Below are 24,197 nucleotides of genomic sequence, written 5' to 3'. Positions count from 1 at the left end.
CCCGCATTATGTAAGGAAGGATATATATCACAATTTAAGTGACTATGTACGTATGTAGTATTCTTTCTAGGTTTTTCTACTCATTAAAGGTAGTTTTTGGACATTCTTAAACGATTATTATAGTCTACGAATTGTGAAAATTTCCTCTTCTTTGACGCAGATTATTTCCTTCTTTATTTCATCGTAACTTCAACCTTACTGGATGCCTTTCAAAAAGCTTAATCTCATCCTCCCTCTACCCAACTAAGCCAGCATTCTCCCTTCCCCTAATCTATCTATCTCTCAATATTTTCTCCGCTCACCGTTTCCACCTTTTCCGAATTTTCCCCAGCATTTGCCTCTCTTCTTATACCGTAGTTCAAACTTGATTGTTTGTCTTTCTCCCTGTTCAACATCTTCGCTATTTCTATATCTTAAAAAGCTTCAATCTACTCTTACTCTCTTATCTCAAGGCCTTAAATAATAATCCTCCAAATTTAAGTATTTACTAATATTTATTCACATCTTTACTTAGAGTATCTGCCAACAGTTTTCCTTTTTACTGAAAATGTTTCTTCTGCTAACGATATTATTCTTCCGTTTTGGACCATGGTTGTCGAGGTAATATAGTATGTACATGAATGGAAATGCATTTTTCGAAATATTGATGGAGACGCTGAGAAAGGTTGTTAAGGAAAGAACTGTGCAAATTTCGATATGCATCGACGGTTTGTTCGACGCGGTAACATGGTCGTTGAAGCAAGAAGATAGGCGTAGATTGGAAACTTTTGAGATGTGGATGAGGAAAGGAATGGTTAAAAGGTAAAATAGATGGAAGAAAAACAAATGAAGACGTACTTGGCATGGTGATGGAGGAGAGAGGATTATTGGGCTATATCCGAAGGAGGCAGCAAAGGTACATGCAGAGCATTTTAATTGGGGGTGGAATGTTAAAAATAGTGATAATGTGTAGAACGTTCGGCCGGTGGGATAGGCGGAGGAAAAGGGATATATACCTTTATTTTGGACGGAATGAAGAAGGGTATGCGGAACAGTGTAAAGTACATAGTTTAGAGTGTTCGGGTTTACCTTTTTAGACGAAGCAAGACATTAATAGTTGCTCATTCAGTATCCATTTAAAGAATACCTTAAACATTCGGAGAATAATATTAATTGGTATATAATGTTCCCGCTACAATGTCCATTATTCTCTAAAATACTAGCTTTGGCGCTGGCTACAGTGATATCTAATTTCGCTTTGGAGGAGACTTTCTTTTAAAAGAGAGTGTGATTTCAGGGCCCAAATCATCATATTTATGGTAACCCTCTCAGCCTTAGGATATGATGTAGAGATGCAGATAAAGAGGAAAGAACCACTCCTTTCCTCTTTATCTAGTAGGGACGAGAAAGTTGGCAAAGTGGTGAGAATAGTAAATACATTACCGGAATCGTTGAATAATTGCGAACTGCTTCTGGTAGTCGCGCGGCTCTATCGAGGCAAAATATGGTCGAGGTTCGTTCCGGGAGCTCAGCTGGAAAACGAGAAGGATCCCGGGAGCAGCGAAGAAAGCCAATTGAGTAGGGCAGGACCCGTGTGGTGGGACCGCCAAAACCCATCGGATTCGCCCGACTGCGGACAGGGAGGATGTAGTGGTAGTGGTCGTGGAAGATGTGGGGATCGAGGGGGTTCGATAAGGGGGAGGATTCTTTAAAATCCTCGCAAACTCCGAAACCCCTCTCTAGATACAGTTCTGGGAAGGATTCTGGAAAGAGGAAGGAGAGGATGAGGAGGAGAAGAAGAAAGAAGAATAGCTCTGTTTGCTGATATGGTTGGTGGAGGAGAAGTAATGTCTCGGGACGACGAGTTTAAGCTGTTAAGAAGAATAAGGGCCTGGGAGTGCCTTTGGGGTCCAGGTTGAAGGTTTGAGTGAGACGCAGTGTGTGGAGCGGGAGTTGGGAAGGGTGTCGGGAGGGAAGGAGGAGATAGAACCCTCCTTTCTTTGGGAGGGGAGGGGATTAGGCGAGGTAGAGGGAACGACTCCAAAGAAGGATTTTTTTCGAGGGATGGATTGATGGAAAATTAGATGAGTATCCAGTGCATTCTCTCTCTGGCTCTCGGGGCCCGTCTCCTAGGTACCGTCATCTCGCTAACCCACTTATCTCGAGTCTGAATTTTTTATTGCAATTCTAATTTCTTCCACCTTAAAAAAATCCGCCTCCGTCGGGAGCTGAACCCGATCCATCCGACCCGTTATTCTCGCCATCAATCGTGAAATTACGGCTCGTACACAGGGGTGACATGCCCAAGGGTGAAACAGGTCAATGCACCTAACAGACAACCAGAAATAAAATATTAAACCTCATTTCGATGTACTGCTTCCCGATTTTAATAATTTATACTTTTCGGATTTGAACATGATTCCAACGAGTAAAATTCAAATAAATTCCGCACCAAAATTCCGCAATGTCTAAAAGAATGGAACTTATAGCAATGGAAAAATCCTCATGTCGACCCACTTGCCAGTTCAATATAATGAGATACGCTACACGTAACTTCCATGATCTAAAAATTTGCTGAAGATATTTAATGGTTTTAGTTTCAGCTTTGTGAAAATTCATGATCAATGAATAGCAGCACTATGCATATTTTTAAGTCAATTTATTTCGATGCTATCGGTTTCTACGAATAGGCGATATCGATAAGAGGCGGTGTACCTGATGATGTCATCTATGCGTTGAAACCCGTATTATTACTGAAAATTTACCGACTGTAAAAATTTACATAAGTCACTCATTCAGTGTTGTTTGTGTTGTATGTTACTTCTTACAAATGTAAGATTTGGTGGAAGTTTTACTTGAACTCCAGAGTAAACGCATAAACATACTTTTGTTATAAATGTTGAATGAAATATTAATGACCAACGATTTTAAAACATGGCTTTTTAAAAATAATTTGAATGAGTAACAATATAAAAGTTATAGTTATAATAGTTATACACATTCAGCTATGAGCTGATAAGTTACATAAGTATTCCTATAAGGTAAAAAATTCAATGCAATTTTTACGGTCCAGCAAAGGTGAAATACGAGTCGTACTACAGGATAGGAGGGAGATACCAGCCCAAATAATGGAAGAGTGGGCCTCAGCCAATGCAACCTTAATAGAATTATGCGTCTTTCTCGTAAGGTACAGTTTTGCTAGATAGGAGAGACCACGCCCATCATTTGTACACTATGTAGGCAGGAACTAACAAGAGGGTGGAATCTACCGTTCGATATCATTAGCGAGCCACTTTTTCAACATTCCTGAGTATATAAGAAATACTGTTATTGATTTTATGAGATTTCGTAATAATATGAGTTCTCTCTCCAGCAACCAGCATACTTTCCGAAAGAGAATATCTTAGAACGCAAATTGGTATATTCACTCACGCTCTCGACAAATCTGGGGAAATAAAATATCACGTAGACGCGCGATTTTGGAAAATAAAAAGTTTTGGACGAAGCTCCATGGAAACACTAGTACTTAAACTGAAATCATATCGAATTACTGAAAAACCTGTTAATATCTTATGCTGTTCCTTTCTGAAATTTATGGAAATATATTTATAATTCTTAAAAATTAGACTACTTTCGAATATTGATACCTGGCCTCCCCATTCAATACGTGATCGACTCCTAATTACAAATTTGCATCCAATGCATTAAACTTCAAAAAGATGGCGAATAAATAATAATAATACGTTTTATTTGGAGAAGAATTGGCCATAATGAAAGTTGTCATTTACTCGTACGTCCGTTTATCTCTTTCGGTAGCCGAATACTATGAAATAAATTGCTATTGTTATTTTATGTTCCACTTATCTTGCTTTAATAGTATCAGTGTTCCAGTTGTGACATTACATTTATCTTATAATAGCACCAGCATTTGGATACACGGGTCACAGAGAAATGGAAACATCTTTTGAATCAGGGTATCCTATAATTTAGCGTTAATGTCTTATTCTCCCACCGATATCATTGCATATCAAATTGGGAAAGTAGTGGCTTCGGCTGGAGGCTATTAGGTGGACTCCATTTAGTTATTTCGAACGTAATAAATATTCAACCAGAAAATAGTAATTATTATAGGTAAGTTATGTATTTCCCCCATCAACTCCCTCTTACTTGGGCATAACGGAGTTTCGATGAATATTTTGTCAAGACCTTTTGTATTTAAATTTTTTACCAATTCTTTGAGTGAAAAATAATTTAAAGCGATTCACAGGACAGTTTGTTTTCTTAAATCAGGTAGATCTGTTAATAATAATGGGACTGCAGATAATTTCAGAGAGTTCGGTATCCATGATTGTTTCCCTATTATTTCAACGGATTACCATTTAATAAGGTCAATCTTTTAAATAGAATGCCTTATTACTTGTCGCTAATACAGCAGCGCTTTACCGATGCTCCTAAAGAGCGTGGGATGAAGGACACACTGTCGTACATTCCAAGGTTTACCTCAGATAAACAACGTTTTAAAAAAATTCGTTCGTTGACCTTGGCGACATCCTATCCTACGTTATTCGTAGAGGAAAATCAATTCGCGGACTTGACGCAATTCGTCATCGGATAGGCACTTAAATCGACGGGTCCTGTCGTGCGAAAAAAAATAATCGGGTCGAATCGACAGGTGCATTTACGGACGGAGCAATGTCTCTCGTGGTGCGGTGGATCGATTGATCGACGTGGCGGATTTTTCGGCGGCCACGGTGGCGCCATCTCTTTGCCGAGAATGGGGGTCGTAGGAGGTTAAAAGGGGACGGCGGCGGAAGGCGAGTGCGTGAAATAGCGAGGGTCGTTTGAGGGTGGAAGGGTGGAGAGAAAGAGAGTGTAGGTGGGGACATCGAGAGAAAAGAAGTAATGGGTAAGCAGAGTGGAAACGACACGAGTGCACTCTCGGAAGTGTATATGCACCGAGCTCCGCTTGAGGAGGAGGGTAGGAACCGGGTGCGCCAAAGGTCAGCGGTGCGAGGCCAAGTATGGGAGGTTGCGATCCGCGAAAGGATGGGGAAGGCAAAAATAGGATATCTGGAACGTATCAGGCTGCATCCGCATGAAAGCTAACCCCCCATATGATTTATCCATGCAAAATCCTCCTGCAAAATTCCCTGGAGGTTGTAAATCGAGGAATGCCTCGTATCAATTTTCTCTTGTTCATTACAGAGTAATGGATGTTGGAGTAAACTTCTGGAAGAGCTTTCCGTTTTTTTTAAAAGAATTGGGGACTAGTGCTTAGTTTTGTTCTTTTATATCTCTAAATTGATTTATCGTGTTCCCAGATTTTTAATCGTCCATTTCCATAAATCTGTTCGCACCAGTACCTTCTTGCACTGCTGCATTTTATTAAAAATTATCGCCATCTCTATGGATGACGACTACTATTTCTCGTGCCTGGGCGCATGGTGATGGATTTTTAATGTAACACTCACAATTGTCAATGCAATGTTTGTATGTGATGTAGACGGTATTTTGTAAATGATGTGGAAGTTTGTTTGTATGTGATGTGAAAGTGTCATTGTATGTAAGAATATTTTGTCTCTTATCTGTTTTTCTAGTATGTTTTTTTTTGTAAGAGTGATCTTTGACCAAACTTGACCTTTGCCACCAGGAAAATCGCCTAATTGCAACTTAATTCTTAAACAATTAATCCCAAATTAGCTCTCCTTCAAGACCCAAGACCCAACATTGGTATTCTCTTGGTCCTTTGGTACAATGGTGTTTCTTTTCGACTTCGTAATATTTACGTAGTGGTCAAATGTACCGGTCGGTCGCTGGGCCACTCGAGAGGCTCTTGGATTCACCGAGCCACCTAGTTTGGTTTTGAAATGTAAGGGGAAATTTCACACAGAACTTTAACATTGGATTTCACAAGGGTCACACCCAGGATTTGAAACTGGTACCTTGTAGGTCATAGCATTTTTGTATGAAGGATTTGGTTTATTTTAACGACTATTATGAAACGATTTACGGATGGAATAACCATGAATTCGGCCATTAAACAATAAACCAGCCGTAAATAACTTGAAGGCGGCGGTGAAGGTTGAGCTTATCAAACTCGGGTCCTGCGGTCAGGAGCCGACCTCTTTATCCATTCATTTACATCTACATCAATACCCTGCGAGCCACCAAAAAGGTGTGTGGCAGCCATTAGATCACCTTGCCTCATAAATTTAAAAGTCTATTTCATATTAACTTCATTAGAATATTTACCATTTTTTTCTTTCCTATAATAAGGGTCAGCGTATTTTATGGAATGATATAAATTGTATGCATGTGTATATATATATTATATGCTCTATACCTAAAAAACACACATTTCTGTATGCATACATACATACACACACACTACCAGCAAACCGATCGTTTTCGTATGTAATTTTTTTCTATTCAAACAGTGGTTGTTCCATTACGTTGCTAACTTCTCAAGAAAACTGGCCGCAATGATCTATCATGAATGAATATAGTGAATGATTCCCTAGCTAATCACTCCTTAAATGGCTTAAAGATCCATTCCTTACGTATTTATATCGACAATAATTCTGCATAATTAATTATTACCATTTTAACAGAACAGACCCTGCATTCGTCGCGCAATGCATTGATAGATACACTTAATAGATGCATTCCCTTAATAATTGGTTTTATTACGTAGAAATTGAGCAATTGAGGAACGAGTGTTATCATGAAAACGAGCAAGACTGCTTCTCTATCCATTCGGAAGGAAAATTTACAGATTTCCCCCAACCCTTCGATCCCTCCGCATGATAAAAAATGTATAATTTCTATATTTTAAGGCGAAACATTTATTATCCCTCGATCAGCATTACTTTACTTCGGCAATTCAAAAAAATAAATAGAAGTTTCCATGGTGCCTTAAATTTGTGCAGTTTTGGGAGCGGGAGAGAATGGGCAAGTAGGACGTGGGATAAGACGGAGAGGGAGAAGAGGAAATGAACGGGGAGGGAAGGGGAGAGCGACGAAAGGCACCGAAGAAGGGAGACGTAGGAGGGGAAGGGGGGTTACGGGCGGGCGGATGGGGAGAAGAGGGCTCGCCGGTTGGTTTGGCGGTTGAAGGCGAGAAATACGATTGTGGGTGGCGGTGCTGCGGCTGGAATGAGTTAAGGGTCACCCACCCCTTGCTCCTCCACCTCTCTCGCTCCCCTTAGTTCCTCTCCTCTTATACTATTCTCCTTCCCCTCCGCCGCCCGTCTCCTCAACCCTCCTCTTCCCTCTAACAATCCCCCTCCATTCTCCTTCCTACTCCTCCCCTCTTCCTCAGAGGGCAGTGAGGGTCAGGAGGTAAGCAAGTTGCGCTCAACCGTCCCACTATCTTATTTTTTCTCCATCTCTCTCCCTTCCTCCTCTCTCCTTTCTTATATTTCCCCGTGCGGCCGTAAAAAAATCATCGGGATCGAGGCCTTCCTTCGGGTAAATCACAAGTTTCAATCTCATCCGGAAAAATATTTCTCTCCTGCAAAAAAAAATAACGAAGGAAGACCGCGGTTACTCGGATCCTTTTCTTCGTTTGCCCTCGGATTTATTTAAAGATATGGGAGGTCACGGGCGTCGGGCAAAGTGGAGGAAGTGGCTGTGCGTAGGAGTCCATTTTAAAAATTTCCATCGTAAAAATTACTGGAGTTATTCTATGCAGCAGGAGCATATGCGTTGTATCTCTTATAATGGGTCATCGGAATTATTTTCTTTTTCTTTGGACTTCCAAATGTATTTCGAAGATATTTCCGCATTTGATTTGTTATTATATACTGTGCCATGCGCATGGAAGTAGGGGCGTGGTAGTTTAGGGGCTAGAGCATTGAACTATACGGAGGACCAGGTTCGATTCCAAGAAACGTCTCTGGACACCCTCAGCAATTCACCTAAGCTTTATGGTTTTATCTGGTGGCAAATCTTCCTGGGAAACCATAGCCGGCACAGGAATAGGGATTGGCCCCCCTACCCTGATGTGTGAATTTCACGTGAGGTTGGGTTTGGTACTAGCTCCACCATCACCTATCGAACGTATCTTCGGGTTGATAATTGTAGTTTGTGGTGTTTGGATTTTTAAAAGTAAATAAGAGCAAAGGTGGTCTCTTTTTAAGTGGAGAGATAAAGATATTTTCATTTCATACAGAATTTTCATTTAAAATTTCTAATCCATGTTTTCTCCCATTTCTTTTAATCACTTTCTTCTTTGGCATATTCGTTCTTTCACACATTTTTGAGGAATGAGCTAATCATAACGTTTGTATCCAAATATGAGTGGTATTAACTTCTACAGTAATTCAATTAAGCACATTTTAAATTTTTTTGATCAAATGATCTCCGAAAAGTCAGTGCAGTGTACATGAATAATTTGCGCAAATCTTATATTTACCAATATGCAGTTTCTTGGATGAAACTTGAAAATGGTTGAAGAGTCACGCCAGATGATCCAGGCGTTTCGAATTGTGAGAGGAGACTTTATTCTTTAAAACCGTTGCTATGAAATTTTGATTGCAAAACATAACACGAGCATATAACCTTTTACTATTTCGTAAATAACGTTGTTAGATTAAGAGAAAATCACATCAAGTGATATCTTATATACTACAATAATACAATGCTCCAACAGAGCAGCGATTTTCCACGTCGAAGAGCTGCTGATTACGGGCTACTCTCTCTGGTGTTAGCGTAGAATAACGTCGGTTATTCGGAAAAATGGTTCATGTTAATTTAATTTGTGAACGTTCACGTTCATGATGAATAAACGTAAAAATGATGATTCGTATTTGGTACATTGAATCGGTAATATCGGCATTCCGGAACTCTCCAAGTATTTTGGAATAAATCTATCGGATATACAGGTATCGTATTTGTATTTCTCTTGATGGGGAAGATGCATAAGGCAAGCGGTCAACCGTGTTAAAATGCTTGGATTAATTTAAACTAGTCGTTTTTTTAATAAATATAAACATTTAGTAAAAGTTATATTCTTTCGTTGTTTACATGTCATTTAACATTATTTGAGCTACGTTAGTTCGTTCTGAGAAATAGTGAATGGTTAATATTATTAGTCCTGATTCGAATGTATATCACAGTGAAGATAATTGTAAAGCATTTTAACATTTAATCTATCGTTATTATTTGAAGATATTCATTTTGTATGTGAAAAGCAAATATTACACTGAAATATTCCTTCATAATTGGAAATATATTTTTCAAATATTGCAATACGGTGAACTAAATTTAATGTGTCTCGTAGCGCATAAATTCTCTGTGTTATTAGGCGCCTCCATATTTCTTATCTCATTTAACTGGCCTAATTTTTTTCATTTTAACTGCTCTGGTATATATCGGTTCTGCTATATCCAGTTAGAAGCTCAAATGTAAAACCTACTGCAGGCTCAGTACGCCAGCAGTAAATGAATCAAGTCCTGGGTGGGGCAAGTGGTTTTTTTTCATCGCCTCCGCTTCTCCGTACTAAAAAAGTGGAAAAAATAACATGCAATAGTCCGATTTTAAAAGTTTCGAATGCACACGCACCTATATGGTAATTTATCGTTTTTCTTGATTTTTTTAGAATTGCACATTATTCATTTAGGAATAAATTCAATGGTTATACTATCCTAAAATTACTTCTTTTTAACATACACCAATATTAGTCACATATCAACTAATGCAAAAGGCTTCGGTACTATTTTTTGGCGTTATAAAAAATAAAATAAATAAGCTAATTAGAAAAGACATTAATCTTATTGATAGAACGAATGGCCAAAATGCAACTTAAATAAAGCTCAAATAAGTATCCAGTGTTTGTATTTATCTTCCGTATACATAAATATAATATATATATGTATTTATTTATATATTTATACAAATGTATATTTTAAAACATATAAATAAAGAAAGGACACTCCATTTGTAGTTTTGACGTTTCGACGACTTGACTGTCGTCATCAGAATGGCGTTCTTAGGGAAGAGCGGAGAGGATATGTGCGGAGAAAGAGTGAGGGAAGTGGAGGTTAGGGACCAATAGAAAATGTACAAGGGGGTAGGAGGGGATATGTAGGCAGCTATTGGATGCCGATTCAGTGGACTCCGTTCAGTCCGGGGGGTTTAAATGACTGGGAAACCCAGATATGCGCTATCTCGTGGGTTCTCTCCTCTATGCTGCTTGCAGATTTGGGAAGGGTTTCAATCACCGAAACGGAGAGACAGTCATCGAAAGATCGGTTGAGGAAAGTAATGTGAGTAGGGATGGGATAATTAAGGAAGGTGGGATATTTGGTGTAATAGCGGTGGTTATTCATGTGGATGGAAAGGGTGGTCGTGCATTCGCCCACGTAGAAGGCAGGGTAGAAGTTACAGGAGAGTGGATATATAATATTTTTTGAGGTTCAGGTGGGGTCATGTAGGGAGTTGGTAATAAGGGAGGTAAGGGGTCCTAGAAGGTGTCAAGCATTTGCAGCGTGGACGGTTGCATGGTGCGGACAGGGGTGGGGGAGAGACGGGGGTGCTCGCAGGTGGTTTTGTCGACTTAAAGATGTCTCGCAAGTTTAATGGGCGTTCAAACGATCGGAGGGACAATGTGGGAATAAAAGTAATGTGGACTGACTGTTATTCATAATTGGTAAGAGTTCACGGATTAAATGTTTAATTTTGTGGGTTCCGGGATAGAAAGTGGTGATAAGGTTAGGGCATTTTGGACGGTTGGGTTTGGGGAGGGGAGTGTATTGGGTTGATGGTTTGAGAATTTTACTGTTCAGTAGTTTTTCGGGGTACCTACATTTTCGGAGAGAGTCATGTGGCTGGTCCATGTATTTCTGTCGGGAGGGGATGTTGCTACAGAGACGAAAGCCACGGACTGAGAGTAGTGAGAAGGGGATGGCGCGTTTTGTATGAGATGGGTGGCAGCAATTGAAATTAAAACATTGTTGGTTATTGATCGGTTTAATGTGGACAGAGGCGTAAAACGTATTGTTATGGAGGTGATTTCGATATATATATATATATATATATATATGCATACATAAATATGTATGCATATGCATATATTTTCTCATTCAGCTGAGCAACAGAGGTGTAAATGTAGTGAAAATTGTCTTGCAAGTGAACAATATTGAATTCTCTTATCAATATTCATTTCATTTTGACTAAATGATTCTTTTTCTGGAGCGGATCCATCGAGTAGTGGAATTTTCCTTGAAACTCATTACACACTTTGTTGGCGAATGAGTAAGTCCTTAAAACGTAGGTAATGTCCACAAGTTTATCTATTAATTAGTCAAACAAATATCAACATTCTTAAATTATCTTTTCTGGTCACTCACCTCCAGTTGACCCATACACACTCGTGATATAGTTAGAGCCATTGATGCACGGTAACACTTCAGTAGTTTTTCGGGGTACCTACATTTTCGGAGAGAGTCATGTGGCTGGTCCATGTATTTCTGTCGGGAGGGGATGTTGCTACAGAGACGAAAGCCACGGACTGAGAGTAGTGAGAAGGGGATGGCGCGTTTTGTATGAGATGGGTGGCAGCAATTGAAATTAAAACATTGTTGGTTATTGATCGGTTTAATGTGGACAGAGGCGTAAAACGTATTGTTATGGAGGTGATTTCGATATATATATATATATATATGCATACATAAATATGTATGCATATGCATATATTTTCTCATTCAGCTGAGCAACAGAGGTGTAAATGTAGTGAAAATTGTCTTGCAAGTGAACAATATTGAATTCTCTTATCAATATTCATTTCATTTTGACTAAATGATTCTTTTTCTGGAGCGGATCCATCGAGTAGTGGAATTTTCCTTGAAACTCATTACACACTTTGTTGGCGAATGAGTAAGTCCTTAAAACGTAGGTAATGTCCACAAGTTTATCTATTAATTAGTCAAACAAATATCAACATTCTTAAATTATCTTTTCTGGTCACTCACCTCCAGTTGACCCATACACACTCGTGATATAGTTAGAGCCATTGATGCACGGTAACACTTCAAAAATATATTTTAATTTCAAAATCCGCTTACATGAAATCAAATTAGGTGATCACGAACTCAATGGCCCATTTTAAGGAATTTTGCTTCTTTCCGCGCCGAGATTAGGGTTGGGGTAATAAACTTGGGTTTGTGCTAGAATCCCGATGATATATTTTCTGCAGTTATTCACCTTCGTGATGATTTCTAGTTCTCTAGCCTTTCTAGGCATGGACCAAACGTAATTAAACTCGATTTTATGGATCATAAAAACGCAGTCCTCAAATAGAAGACTCACTTCATGGGTAAGGCTTACTTTGCATCACCTTACCTCTTACTGCTGCTGGGCGTCGATTAAAAATTCGTCGGCAGTGCGATAGCCAGGGCGACGGCGTACTATTTTTTCTATGTACTGAAATCGATCGGATAGATGTCCGACATATTTTATTCTGGCAAATTTATTTTACAGAATCCATACAGCAAAGGGCGATATCTTTTCTTCGGATGTTTCGATTTCATTAGCAAAATAATTTGGTAAAAAATCTGATTTTTAATTGTGAAATTTTTAAATATAATATAGATGTTCAATAATCCAACCAAAACAACTGTCTTCATAAAGAATATTTCATAAAAATGCGCATTTCTTTGAAGAACTTAACAGCTTTTCCGTTTCTTCATACTTTCGTAAAAATTTACTTTCATTACTAACATTCGGTTGTACCTCTTTCTAAACTTAATTGGACTCTTATATAGAAATATTATTCAGTTTTATATAATTATTAAGTGATCTACCGGTTAAGGCTGGTTTTGGATGGACACAACAAACAAATAAATATTTTGTGACTCCTAGCAAAACGAAATCAAGCAGCCAACTTTAAATCAAGTCCCTCTTCATCTCTGTGTACTTATTTTCATAATATTTTTGGTTAAATCACTAAACTAAATGGCTATCTTCTGGTCATGAAAACAATTTACCCTACTTATGACCCGTTTGCTATGGACATGTGAATAAGTGCCCGTATGCTTGAGAGTGAGGGATAGTTGAGGAAAACTCAGATCATGTTGGTTGATCTGAGCTCTACAATGGCATTTTTAACGTAAATTTCGTGGCGTTTGGAATCGAATTAATTAGAAATCGCAGCTATATTGCAAAAGTGTTAAAACTTCATTTGTCGTAGTCTTGGCTATGTTTTACTTTCTATGGTTTTACGATAACAATTACCGTGATTGATATGATCACGGCTGTTATTTTTACACCAGAACTAGTCCAATGCGAATGAGTCAAGCCCTCCCGAAACGAACCCACCCACTCAGATTCTTTTAATGGGATGGATGACCGCCGCAACCGACCGGTCTGTTCTCCGGGGTGATAGTTTACGATTTCAGTATGGAAGGCATTTTGACCATTAACGAGAAACCTGTACGCCTAATTATTTGCGCGTTAATACATTATTTTTTCATCCATTCCATTACCTTCATTTGTATTATCGAAATTTAGTCCTTCAACCTTTAAAAGACGTGAAACAAACCCGTTCGAAACCCGTCCTCAATGGATTCGAATGACCGTGGTCAATGTCCCGCCAGATTTGTGTGCATACAAAAACACTCTCCCTTAGGAAGATCTTGAAAACCGAATATTTCAAACATTGTGTCGTGTTTGGTAAAACTTCCACCGATCGAACTATGATTCCGTCATCATGTGCGGGCTCAGTAGTTTGAACACCAATATCCTTATACACCTGTAGATGACGTTTCATTGTATATAAGGAATACCATTTCTTTAAAGTTAGGACTTCCAACTAAAATCATATAACTGTAAAATTATGCGTCAGTTTACACTGCTCAATATTTATGTAGCTCATTTTAATTTGATTTCATTTAGAATCACTTAGACTACTTAAAATTATGAATTATTTTCATAAAACTATTCGTTAATGAATTAAATTGAGTTGGAAAACTTGAAATCTGCCACTGCTTTAACATAAGCGAAGATAAAACCACGGTGTTTAATACCACCTTCCGTATACGTTTTCAGATTTAGTATTTTTGCAAAGAAGACAGTGTACCAATCGTTCAGTAGCCTAAGGAAGCCCTTAAAGGCATTATAAATTTTTGAGAGTATTTTGGACCGGCAAATGCGTATTTTCTCGATAAACTGCTTAAATTTTAAAATCCTTTACTGTCTTAAAAATTGATATTCCTAGTAATATGAAAACTGAAGAAGTAAAACCAAACACATGATGACCTTTCCATTGAAGAGTACATGTGCAAAAGACAACGCGAATTGAATTAACTGAGGTGAGAACTTTTTCATCAATCTTTGATCAGTTACGAAACTATTGCCTCTCATTTTCAAGTCATAAATATAAACTATTTTAACTCCTATCATTTCCAGTTCTTAGAAATTCCGAAGTGTTTGCTATACGAGAGCAGGGTGTAAAGATGATTTTCTCATCGCCACCTACAAACTATATTGATGAATAGATATTGTGATGGTCTGATTTATATTTTTCACAAATTAATCATTTAAAATGTCGGTAATTTCATATTATAACGTAGTGGTACGTAAAAGTATTTAAAGGAGAACGTTGGGCAGGCGTGGTAGCCGGAGGAAAAGGATACGGATGTTGGACAATATGAAGGGAGTTAAAATTTATGCGTAATTGATGAAGGATTTTTTGCAGTGTGGGTTATACAGTAGTGAGTCCCTTGTTAGCCAAAGCTAAAAAATATATAAAGTGTTAATTCCATTTTCATCCAAAACCTACCTTAAACGATAGGCTACCAAATAATAATAGTGATGATACGATGTTTACTATTTTGTCTTAAAAGAAACCCCAGATTGGTTTAAATAGTTAATGCCACAAGTATATTTCCCAGCTATAATCACATGAGGAATTGTTATAATTTATCAGATGCTGACACAAACGAGCATATGGGCCAGCATTTTTAGACAAATAGGTGTCACCTGGTCCGCAAAAGATTCAGGTCAAGATGAATTGTTTTTGCACTCTGATATTTCTGAATTTATTCGAACATCAGAGGATAACTCTCAGAATAACTGTCGCTGTATATCCCACAGTTTTCTAATGATCCTTCTCGTTGAGGTATATATTATGAAAGAATTTTCATAATCATGGAGTAATTTATTTGATGAAATCAGTTGATACTTTCAAATGTCATAAACATAATTTCAATACGTTTACTAAAGTCGATATTTGTATACCCATATCCGTTGAATTATTTTAATTTCACTAAATTTGAAATGGGAATAATTTTTACCTTTTTGTACATATAATGCCATTGTACGATGGTTTCAATTGCATTGAATGAGTAACAAAACGAAAATGGGAATTCGATTCGAGACGAGTGACGCCAGCTAAGAGAATCCAAAATATATTTGCTTTATCTTAATTCTTAAGATATATATTTTCATGAAAAGGTGACGTAAGACATCAAGTTTTGCAAGAACATAATTGCATTTCCTGTTGGCGTTCCTTAAAATCTCATTTTATGTTAATTGTGTTTCCCAATTTCTCGTGTATTTGCGATGGTTCTTCAGCTTATTATGGTGAACATATAAAAGAAAGCATCCTACCTGTATAAATTACCAGAGGTATTTCCTCCAAGTATTTAGTACAGTAAAGATTTAATTAGATTTTAATATTTCTTTCATATTTCCATTAATCAGTCGGCGAAGAACTACTATCGAATAGCTCTTCGACCAACTTAAAAATTTCAATGCAACAATTTCAGAGTTTAAGAATCATTCGTCTTGACCGGGATTTTGCGGTCAAAGCGATTTAAAACCCGGATCCCTCGATACCCGGCCGAGTGCTTTAGCCAGTTAAGCTATTGAGACATCCTCCTAATCTCTGAAATTTTTAACGCTGGTTTTAACCTCGTAGACTGTGGCGCGTCGCGCACGACTACGAATGCCTGTGGCATTGTATGTACGATATTTCGTCACAACATATTGTTTCTTTAAAGCCCCCAAATAGAGGAAGTGCATGCTAAAAGGCTAAAATATTTTGGACTTTACTAGCTTTAAGTACGGTTTCTTACATCGCTATGAAGGTCACCCATCAGTTTCCATCCAAGCATCAAGGTCATGTGCTGAGCAGGGAAATTTACTAGGCATCATTATAGCTGATGTTTGGATAAAGGTAATGTTGGGCTATGCAAATGAAGGGAACAATAGTATCCATCTCGTTACTGTGTATTTGCCTAGATACATTACACTGGTGCAATATTTTCAGAAATACCCTCCCTCTTCCCCAATAATCCACTGTAATCAGAGACTTATAGCAAGGGGACAACTATCTTTTGTGATCTCATGACTATCGCTCTCAATTTCATATAAACCGTGAACATTTATTTGAGATAACACGCACAATATCCTCCTGAAAAACATATCTGTCTGTAGTCGAATTCCTTTATTTAGTTACCGAGTTTATCACGACGTCTTGTGCCACGAACGTTTTGAAGTATTTTTTAATGAAACGGCCACGAAGATTAGAGGTTACACTCAGCTTTTATACATTTCGTATTCCACCGGTTCCGGCGCCTCAGAAATAAAGTGATATCCCCGAACATGCTTTGATCGCGCACCAGGAGATTTTCCGCCGACCTATAAAACTTGGCAAGACTGAAAGAGGCCATCGGTGAAGTCGGTGTAGCAAGGCAATGTCAGCTCCTACCATCTCACGTCACACCGGTTAAATTTAAAAATTTAGGAAGAGAGAGCCAGTTCTCTCTCAATGCCACCTTTGGTATACCGGAACCTCTTATGTGTCCAGTAAATCTCATGCGTTGGTCTTTAACCGACGTAGGTGAGTCTATGATTCCTATATGAATCCAGAATCCTCAGGTTTGGAAAAGAACCTTCATATCCAATTAGTCATCCCGCCTGCTGATTAAGAATATAAAGATCATTAAATAAGCACAGGTCACAGATATATAAAATAATAATAAGGGAAACATAGCAATACAAACACTTTGAATACTAACCAAATTTGATTTTCTGATATAGTATCACATTTTTCTTGTACTATAATGGGAATACTTCTCTATAATTTCTCTTTCCGTCAAATAGGTTTAATGGGTTGGTCAGGCGAAGAATTATATAGGAGATGCTCGAATTTGTTTTTACGTTGCGCGATCTTGTACAATTTTTCTCAGCTCAATGGTCAATGAAATCTAGTGAAATTTCTGTTAAGTTAATTTTAGCGTAAAATTACCGTTTTTAATGCCTTCATCATGGGTCTTTGGTGCTATATCAATGAATTCCAGAGCCTCGCAAAAATAAAATACTTGCCAAAATTCGGTGCTTCGCTTAATTATATCCAGAATACCACTGCCATTTATTATTCGACGGTTTTCAATAACAAATTTTATATTTTGGGACCTTTTGAAAGCGTATTAATTAATTAGGTCTGAAAAACTGGCAATCTTAATTAAAAATATTTAGATGAACTCAGCTTTGAACTCCAAACTTTAATCAGAAATATTGGTATTTATACACGAAATTATGTTGGAACAACAATGGAGCATAAACCATATAAAGAGAAGATCCTTAAAAATACACTTTGATGACAAAATATAAGTTCATTATCCTTTCACGTAAAACTAATCAGCAATTCAATTCTCACTTTGAAAAGATTATACTTCATGGCTGTTTGTTTTATTTTAGTTTAGTTTATGTACCTTTTACTCATTCTTATGTACTCATAAAATTTGTAATTTAAATGATATGTGATGACCATAAATTTTCGAGCTATTACTTAAACGTATGATCTATCCAGTAGAGCTAGTTTATTCTTAAACGAATTTCAATTTTAGTATTGAGGACATACTCTTTAATTTAATTTTGGTGAAGTATGCTGAGCGTTGCTGATGACTTAGAGGTAAAATCTCCTTCGCAAATATCATTTCATAAAAATTTAACTTCATGGTGGTTGCGTAGCACATAAAAAATTTGATTCGCCGATAAATTCCGGCCAAAATTATTTCCAAATTTTTATCTCCCCTGATTGCTTTTAAGCGCATGTTATTTTCTAGAAGTTTCAATAACTAAATCCTGAAGCCTGAGTTCTCAGAAGGTAAAGTAAACGTTTTAATTGGGTCTCAAATGAGCCTGATCCCTTTGCTGGCGGGCGCAGTGCGATATATCCTTTTCAAATGGCACATCAAAGATTGATTTTTGTTGAGAGAAGGAAAGGTATATGTCTTTTTGTGCGCAGTTTTTATTGTATATAAATACTAATGCACGTGCCGGAGTTTACTCATCACGGTAGCGGAAATTGTAACGAACAAGGTAAGTTCTTCATCTGAAATAAAGGGAAAATTATCATAGAGTATTTTGGCTATTATGACGATAACGTTTGCTAGGCATTTTTCTTCTACGCAAATAATAGGACTATATTTTATTAGTCTTTTTGGGGACAAGTCAAACAGTGAATGCCATAACATATAGAGGCTCGGTTTGTAGAAGTCGAATCATCGATCGTAAGTTTCAAGTAAGTTGCGGACTTGGCAAAACTTTTTTCTTGAGCAACCCAACCACTCCAGAATTCTTCGTATGTTTATATCTCCTGCTCCTTACCCGCCTATTCCGTTTCAACCACCGTTGGATCAACTCGTTTTTTTTCTTTACTTTTACCGTGGTCGATAGCCAAACCCAATATTCAGGCAAAAAGCAAACGTTCTCGATGGAAATAAAAACTCGGTAGGAGAGACCCTGGGGGAAGTTATCGTTCCTCTGGCGACCACATCGCAGCCGATGCGGACTAATACGTACGGGCGTGGGTTGGGTGTCGAAGACAGATTTTCAACCGCCGGGGTCAGCGCGCGGTATGGACCCTGGGATTATCTCTTTTCAAGTTTTTTTTGCGATTTCCTCGCACTCACGCCAAATTCAGTTCACCTGTGCACGTTGCCGTGAGGCGGTGGTGGGGAATCAACGTTGGTGTGCATTTGGAGCGAGATTACGGAGAGTAAAAAACAGAAAAGAAAAACGAAGAGGGAAGAGGATCGAAAATTGCGGTGGCATTAATGCTCCACGCCAGGGGTCGGAAATTTATTCGGACGAACGAGAGAGCGCATGCAGCTTTTTTTTCAAAGAAAGCATCTTCAATGTCGGGAACCCAGGGTGTGATTGATCGGTACGAATATTTTTCCCCTCGATTACGGTGGGTGCCGTTCAGTCGGTTATATTTTGTAGCAAAGGTATGACCCAGTTCTTTCGCTCCTCTTTATTGTTGCTTCCCCCTTCCAACTTGGTTTCACATTGAGAAATTATAGTGTAGCAATTTTAAGTGTTGCTTAATTCATCAAAGTTTGAAGTATTTATGAGAATTTGGCAGTTTTCTTCAACAAGCGAATACTGTTCAGCATGTCCTGCTTATTTGATTAATTCAGGAATTTGTTCATCGTAGAGATTTATTCTTAGTTCAGCAAGTAATCTATCATAGAATAATGACTGGAAATGAATTATAGAGTAGCACCTTTACTGATAGTTTTAGATGTGTCTACGTTTTGTGAGAAAAAGTGACCCTATATGTAATGCTTATGAAATTAATCTTAACTCAATTGTAAATACAAAAAATATGTAAATCTAAGCTCTATCGACTTAAAGAAGTGCATGAGGAGATATTATTTGATCTACAGTTAAAAATAAGTGGCTCTTCGTTTTATTAATGGTGTGGCGTATCAATACGTGCCAAATGAATTTGATCGTATTACTGAACTTTGTTTGATTTAAACGGAAATATATTACACTCAGATATGGTAAGCGAATGCTTAATGTTACTGCTTATTCTGGCTATTCACTGTGAACATTATATCATGTTGGTTGAACTCAACTCCAAAATTTCCTGAACTTCATGGGTAATATGGCATTTTGATACAGCTTTATTATCACTTTCGTTTTCAGTCTAACTTTCATAAAATGAGAGAAACCCAAGTAAAATTTTAATTGAGCCTCAATACTATTGAACATCAATTTGCCAAAATTAAACTTTCATTTCACCACGCTGAGGTACGAGTCAAGTCCATTTAACGATCGGTTATGATGCCGATAAAAAAAAGGTAAGTAGTGGATCGACTGCCCTCAACCAGCCGTTCAACCTTGGACCACAATAAAACGAGGCCCGAATACGCATTTCGGTAAGTTAAGCACCAACCTGTTATAGAAAACCGCATTGGCCGATTTGTGCTCAGCCTGCCGTATCCCAAAACTCAAAAAAAGAAATTCGTTGTAGCTTCAGATTTCCGCCAAAATCCCACACCGCTGCAACTGTTTCTCATTTTTATCCACCTTTTTAAATTTAGCGGTTTCTCTTGGCGTCGTTGGAAGTTTTTCAATGACGTTATAGCACCTTCATAACAGTTACGATATTATGCTCAACTCACTTTGAGCTTTTTCAGGTCACTTGGCTTGGTTCCGATGTTTTTTCAACAACCGCATATTCTTACCCCCCTCTCCAAAAAAAGGAAAAATGTATGGAATGTTAACACGAGGTATTTCCAGTATATGGATCGGAATTTTGATTCTCAATGGCAGATTTTTTTTAGGTTCAGTAAGGAACCTGGGCGTAACGTTTATCGTGAAAGGCAACAGATGAAATATTAACGGTTTCTGTGACTCCTTTTCACAGCACAAAAGAATTGCTAGTGGTTTGCAGTAAAAGGTACTGTTCACTTTATTGGCCTGTATAGGATACATGTATCAATTTGTGTTGAAAATATACTTTACGAAATATGGCACTTAAATAAATATTTCTTTCTTGGAGTGAGCTGGTGAATTTATGTACTTAAAAGTGAACTTCTTATACGAGATTATAACATCCCCTTGGAAATTCGACTTAAATGATGGCAGTGAATTATTATGGTATATTTTTATTGTATTAATCTAATGATTAATAATAGAGTTTTTTCTTGAATGCGGTAAAATTATTTCAAATGAAATTGTACTAAATACAACAGCTTCTTGGCTAACAATGGTTTTTATGATCAGCATGCCTTCTTACCATGCCTACATCACTCTTCTAACTCTAGATTTTTATATTTCCTTCAATTCATCTAAAACCCTATTATTTTCCCCTCTTCTTCGTTTACATACTTTAACTCCCTTCTATCAATCACGTCAGAATGGATACCTTAGTAAAAATTATTACTTGCAAACACCCATGAGTTTTTGTGCAAAACATTTTATAATTATTTAATTTCTAAGTACTTAACTGTTTTAGTTGGTGGAAAAAATGGAAGGACAAGATGGTTCGATTCGGACAGATTGAACGCTCGAGAATGAAGAGCAAGATGAGCGACCAAGTAAACCACCTAGGGGATGGTGAAAAATATTTAAACAGGCCAAGAACTGTTGACAGCTTTATTGTTAAGATGTAAGTAATTGGTTCAATATTTTTATTCATTAAATGCATGAAATATCGGATTTTTGCTTTTGATATACTGAATTAATACTTTTTACCCTGAATCATTGCAACTCAAATAATCTCCAAAACTCACATCATCATACTCTTTTTTCATGTCAAAAGTCTTGAATTAATTTTAATATAAACAGCATACTGTTTTCTATCACGAAATATTATATGAATATTTTTTAAGCTTGGGAAAAGTTACATTTTATCACAATAAGGATTTTCTTAACCATATTTATCAATTGATTTAAATTTTACCATTACGAACAAGCAGATCATATAGGTGGTTATCGGTTTCATGCGACGGAGGTATTGATGAAATAAAAAGGAGATATTTTACGTGTCCTATATTAATTCATATTTCATATTAAGAAAGAAAACATGGATTCTGTGGGACGTGCGTGCGGGAGAGAAAGTGCGTATATTTTGAATGAAACATGGTCAATGACGATGATAATCGGGGTACAGATTTTTCAGTATAAGTTTCATCAAATGGTGTAAAAGCTTAACTGTTTTCCCCTAATGTATTTTTCCCAATACATATTTTAGGGAAACATATGGTGGAATGTGTGCAATGCGTGAATATCTTGTCATAAACTCAATTCTCTCAACAGTAGAAACAAATTGCAGAGATTTTTTATGATTAATAATTCTTGTGACTTTAACTAATGCCTTTCCCCCGTTTTAATCCGATTCGGTTTAGTTTCCTTATTTTTATCATTGGCAATTAAACCTGCGATTGATTTGACTCAGCTCCCCTTTCATCGACCAAGATATTCCGCCCTAGTTGCTTGTCTTATATGCTGGCATTGTTTGTATCGTTGATTTCAGAAGGGACCTTACTGAGTTCTGAGTGAGTGCTAAAATGATTCTTGTACACTATATAGTGCCAGGACTATCAAAAACTTACGCTAAACCAACAGAGGACTACTATTACTTCAAAGGTGTGTAACTGAAGGAAATTAAATTCACATAAAAAGCATGTAACAGGTAATATTTAAGTAATTTGACCTTCAGCACAGATATGATAATTATTACTAACCATGAAAAATAAAAAATATTTTTAGAAATGACGCCACGCTGAGCATTATGGCGCTTCAAGCTTAGTATGTAGAGATTATTGGCTGGAAACCACGAAAACCTCCACCTTCCCAAGCCTTGGCTCTCGCTTCATCTACTGAACAAGACTATAAATTAAGGCGTTTAATTGCCACGAGCCAGCCCGGTTGATATGGCAAAAAAATGCATTGCCTGTGTATTCAAAAGTGAGGAATATGCAATAGTGATGCTTCCTTTATTTTTAATGATGGCATTTGTTTAGGAATAAAACGCATATCAAGTAAGGTGTTGGAAAATAGCATTTGATTTATATATGTATTAAAGATAGAGGCATTTAAATGTTTTTTATATACTAAGTATCATACTTTGAGCCATGAATATTAGTAGATGCATACCGTAGTGATTGGAAAAAAAACATTTTCCTATTCATCTCGTGACTAAGAGCTTGAATGAAGATTTTATTTCAGTTCAGCCAAATATTTAAATTTACTGTATCCAAGCAAATTTACCTCATCCATCCATACACATCTACTCGTCCATGAGTCATTGGTAAAACATGTGAGGCCTAAGAATTCGACTCATTTTAATCGTTCAGTTAAAAAAATCATGAATAGAAAATTAAGAAAAATGATGAATAAACTACAAAATTCATATATATTATTTTTTTTAATCAAAATGAAATAGTACGCTAATGAACGGAGTATTAATCCGAAGGCGTTTTAGGTAGGCGAAGTTAGAGATTTCCCCGAATTTAGCTCTAATATGTACGTATGAAATGCACTCATTGAAGGTAGTTGCTGGGGACTAACCTGCTCCACAATTCGGTCTCCTTGGAAGAAAATAAAAAAACTGCATTCCTTGGATTGTGTATTCGTAAGCCCAAAGAACCGAAAATTGAACATAGGACCTTGAGTGAGCAATCGCAAGTACAAATATCTGCATGCATAACCATAAACAGGAACATTTCCAATTTCCTTTATAACCATAATGATAACCCCAACAAACTAAAATTGATTCAACTTTTCAAAAGCATTAAACTCGCTATGCACCAATTATGCCTCATATTAAATTAATATGAATGGATTTGTTGGAATGCTTTTTGAGATGTTTTAGCATTTACGATAAAAATATCATCACTCACTTATTTGGTAAAAATTGATGTAAACATTACAGACTAACCATTTTAATTCAGTTTTCATGCAAGCTGGAGCATATTGGTGCTAACTCTGTAAGAATAATTTAGTTTTTAAATGTGAATTTCAGTAGTGTGTATTGCTTACTATTTGACTCGTCATTCAAAGTTTTGTAGTTATTATTATTATTTTATTACACTTTCCTGTGATTTCATTTAATAATAATTACCGTTGGAATTTTCCAGACAAATTCATTGCTATTCCGTGAATTAATTCTAAAGTAAAATCAATTCGAATTCTAGGTAAGCATGTATATTCTGCCACGCAAAATGTCACTGGTGCATTTTCTCCGAATGGTGAGTTATTCCGATTTTGCCTTTTAATCCCTTATACCATTTAAAACCAAAATGTAATTTTTTCGCCGACTCCAAGCCATAGATAATAAAAAACAGTTTTTTCCTCCAGCCTCTATTCAATAGCTTTCTCTTGCGTGTTCTCGTTTTTCCTTCGTAACACTATTTGGAGAAAGGCCCAAGCCCATGACGTTGTCACATTCTTAAGCGGACGGATTAGGTCCT

The sequence above is a fragment of the Hetaerina americana genome, unplaced genomic scaffold (genome assembly GCF_022747635.1).
Source record: "Hetaerina americana unplaced genomic scaffold, ioHetAmer1.1.p SCAF_10, whole genome shotgun sequence".
Lineage (NCBI taxonomy): Eukaryota > Metazoa > Arthropoda > Insecta > Odonata > Calopterygidae > Hetaerina > Hetaerina americana.
Note: the sequence above shows the minus strand (reverse complement) of the source record.